The sequence below is a fragment of the Orcinus orca genome, chromosome 12, assembly GCF_937001465.1.
Source record: "Orcinus orca chromosome 12, mOrcOrc1.1, whole genome shotgun sequence".
Lineage (NCBI taxonomy): Eukaryota > Metazoa > Chordata > Mammalia > Artiodactyla > Delphinidae > Orcinus > Orcinus orca.
The window spans coordinates 47,002,915-47,007,391 of NC_064570.1; positions in this window are offsets into that span (position 1 = coordinate 47,002,915).

The following is a 4,477-nucleotide window of genomic DNA, read 5'->3' on the forward strand; positions in this document are numbered from 1 at the left end:
ACCATCAGCCCTCACATGGGTTACTGTGAGCATCTCCTGGTTGGTCTCCCTGCTTCCACCCTCGCCCTCCTACAGTTGCTTCTATAGACCACAGAGTGAGCCTTTGAAAACACGAGTCAGATCACGTCACTCCTCGGCTAGAAACCGCTCCATCTCCCCAAGGAAAAGCCAAAGTTTGAAGGGTCAGAACAAAGAATGATTATGACACATTTCAGCCAGATAAAGAAATGAAAGCAAAGGGCAACATTTTGGTTGTTTCTAGTTGAAAGTGCAAACCCAACAGAGAATACTAGTATACTGATTTTCAAAGGTTCATAAGGCAAAAGCTATCAAACATTTTAAAATAAAAGGAGAGGAGACTTGAAGCATTATGGGGAAGAAGTAACAAGCACAGGACTGAAGTCGGATTGTCTGGATTTATAGCCCAGCTCTGCCACTTAACTAACTGTGAGATGCTGGACAAATTACTTCACTTCCCTAGGTCTCAGTTTTTTCATCTGTGAGATGAGGGCGCTAGCCATACCTACCTTATCAGGTTTTTTGAGGATAAGATAATACATGTAGTGTGCTTAAAACCTTGCCTAACATATTGTGAGAATTCAATCAATGCTATTAATAGTTACCATTGTTTGTGTTAAAGAAAAATTTTCAGATAATCTATTTATGAGAAAGTATCAAAATATCACTATAATCATGCTTGCAAGGGCAAAAGGCCCATAGTTTGCCAAGTCAGAGACACTCTAAAGGCAAAGAGAATGGGGCAAATATCATTGTTAGATACAAAAGAAAAAGAACGCCTGGTTAAAGGTCTCTGAACTCTTTTCTGATAACCAGCTGAAGTCAACTGGGTGGGTAAGTAACTAATTTCCTAGACCCAATCTTCATCTCATTAAAATCCAGCAGAAAATTGCATAAGCATTTCTTTTCTAGGAGGAATTTATAGATTTTTATCACATAGAAAAGTCTGCTCCAGACCAGATTTGGAACAATTTTTCTATTACAGAAGAGAAGTACACTAAAGCATCATACTCTCTCACTGTTTCCTTGGAAGTTTTCTATAAGAGGAGAGTGATGACGAGTCATATTATCATCTCAAAATAACAAGAGTGAGGCCTCACTCCCAAAGTAGACCAAGTTTATGTGTTTAGGTCATATGACATGACAGTAGAAGAGTATAAAAGGCAATTCCATTCATAATAACAATTCAATGATATAATGGAAAGAAGATAGTATTTTAGCCAAGCAGACTTATAGTCAAATCCTGGTTTGGTCACGTCACTTAACCTCTCTTAGTCTCACTTTAATTATCTGAAAATAAAGATGATGATCTCTATCTCACAGGGTTATTGTGTGGATAAGGTAAGACAAAATACATCAAGTACCCAATATGCTGATATGTCACATAAACTCAAGATAATATTCATCTTCCCTTTTTCCTGCTCCCTATTCCCCTCTACCTGCAATGCCAACTGTAGCTAGCAATCGTCAACTTTTATGTCAAATACAACCCATTAAGTCTCCAAGCTAGTTGTCACACCCCCGTTTCCTGCATTTATTAGGAATCTCAGGAGGGGAGCAAAGTTAGCAATAATCAGCCTCTCCCATACACTCCAAATGGCCGCACTTATCATGAAAACCTAAAGCTCACGTCTAGGGTATTATTTTCTACTGGTCCCAATATGTCCAGTCTTCAGAGCTCCAGAACTGTGTGAGACTCCCAGTGTGGCTGGGAGAATGTCCCTCTCCCTCACCGCTGGGCCATGCTTTGTTACTTGAGCTTATGTCCACAGTCTGAGTGGTTCCAACCAAGCACAGCACTCACCTGCTCCTTGGACTGGGTGGGGACACATGTTACAGTATCTCCTCCATCTCCCTCATCATCTTTTCTTGCTCCCAGTTACAAAATAAAAATTCCCATGCATTAGATGAGAAGCAAACACGGCGGTGGTCTGCATTTGCGGGAGAGGATGGAGAAGGGGTCGTTTATTGGAAGCAGTCAGTTCACTATGCTCAGAATAAACCTTTATTGAACATTCTGAATTTGAATGATGTCCAAGGAGGGGAGAAAATATAGACTCAAGCTCTATTATATTCATGGCCATTTGAGACGAGGAACCTCCTCCTTAAAGCCAGAAAAGTCATGTCTCATTCTCTGTTATATCCTCCATACACTTGCTCATAATGGAACATCAATAGTTACTGAAAGCATGAATAAATTAGTGAATATTCCTCTCTAGCCAACTTAATATATACTCAAAAGATGTGATTTTTTTTCAAATTTTATAATATATCTTAATATTTATTTAATGAAGTAAACGCTTCATTTCATAAAATAGATGTGACCAGGGGATTGTAAGACAACTGGTACATTTATTCTGTAGGTTGGAATTCTATCATGTGAATTTTTGGAAGATGTGATTCTTGTCAGACCAAAACATTTTTTTTTGAAGACGTACTTTTTAATGTGTATTCTTACACCTTTTGATTTTTTTTTACCATATGCATGGATTACTTCTTCTTTTTTTAATAAATTTATTTATTTATTTATATTTTTAACTTTGGCTGCGTTGGGACTTTGTTGCTGCGCATGGGCTTTCTCTAGCTGCAGTGAGCGGGGGGCTATTCTCTGTTGCAGTGTGCGGGCTTCTCATTGCGGGGGCTTCTCATTGCGGTGGCTTCTCATTGCAGAGCAGGGCTCTGGGCATGTGGGCTCAGTAGTTGTGGCTCGTGGGCTTCAGTAGTTGTGGTGCACGGGCTTAGTTGCTCCGCTGCATGTGGGATCTTCCCAGACCAGGGCTCGAACCCGTGTCCCCTGCATTGGCAGGCGGATTCTTAACCACTGCACCACCAGGGAAGTCCCAGACCAAAACATTTTTGATGAAGTATCAGGGCACTGAAAATGACGGCTTCCTGTGTGAGTGGGGATAATAAAACATGTTCATTAGAACATGTTTTATTAGAGATTGGGCTCAGATCAATCAAATGAGACTCAACAAAGAAAAACAAAGTGGTTCCCATATGAACAAATATGGAGGAAGCAGAGAATTGGGACTGTTGGTCCAGCTAAGCACAAGTCATAAATGGTTTGGAATCCACAGAGGGCCTCACGGCAACAGCAGACCGTGGTGTGTTGGGCTGGGCTGCAGGGATTTACTCTAAGGTCAAACAGGCATGTGTTCATTACTTCGGATTTGGCCTTCACTAAGTACAAACCCGGTGGGGATACTAAGTATATTCTTCAAGTTCCAAATTTCAAAACCAATGTAGACCAATCAGAGAAGTTTCCGAGGAAAATGAGAACAATAAAAGTTTTGAAAGATAAGTCTTATGAGAAAATACCAAAAAAACGGCCTATATTTGTTTTTTAAGGAGAGAGATGAAGGGGAGCCATGAGTCTTTAAGTGATTAAAGTGACTTTACAGAGAGGACAAAAATGATTTAGTCTCTTAAGTGAAGTAAGTCAGAAAGAAAAAGACAAATCCCATACGATATCACTTATATATAGAAACTAAAATATGACACAGATGAACTTACCTGTGAAACAGAAGCAAACTCACAGACATAGAGAACAGAGTTGTGGTCACCAAAGAGAGAAAGGGGGGAGGCGAGGGATAAATTAGGAGTTTGAGATTAGCAGATATAAACTACTCTATATAGAATGGATAACAAGAAGGTCCTACTGTATAGCACAGAGAACTGTATTCAATATCCTGTGATGAACCATAATGGAAAAGAATACATACATATATAACTGAATCACATTGCTGTACACCAGAAATGAACACAACATTGTAAATAAACTATACTTCAATTGAAAAAATGATTTAGGGGCTTCCCTGGTGGCGCAGTGGTTGAGAATCTGCCTGCCAATGCAGGGGACACGGGTTCGAGCCCTGGTCTGGGAAGATCCCACATGCTGCGGAGCAACTGGGCCCGTGAGCCACAACTACTGAGCCTGCGAGTCTGGAGCCTGTGCTCTGCAACAAGAGAGGCCACGATAGTGAGAGGCCCGCGCACCACGATGAAGAGTGGCCCCCGCTCGCTGCGACTACAGAAAGCCCTCGCACAGAAACGAAGACCCAACACAGCCAAAAATAAAATAAATAAATTTATAAAATGCCTGATGTATATTTTTTAAAAAATGATTTATTCTCTCCATACACAGTGGAGAGTTGAAATAATAAAGACATGGTGCCGACAGTGCTTCATGAGCGCTGGTAAACCCATGACATAAGACAATGAGGACAAGCATTGGCATGGTCTGCTCCACTTGGAGTAAAGACTGGCCTTTAGTCAACATATTACTCAAAAGCCCTGCTTTTCCACCAATAGCATAAACAAAATCTACCCTCACAGAAACCTCAGAAGGAGGAAACATTTCTTTATCCTCTCACATAGACGGTATCAAAATAAAAATATTACATTCTCAGAAAAAGCAATATGGTAGAGTGGAGAGGCATATGTGATCACCACCAAT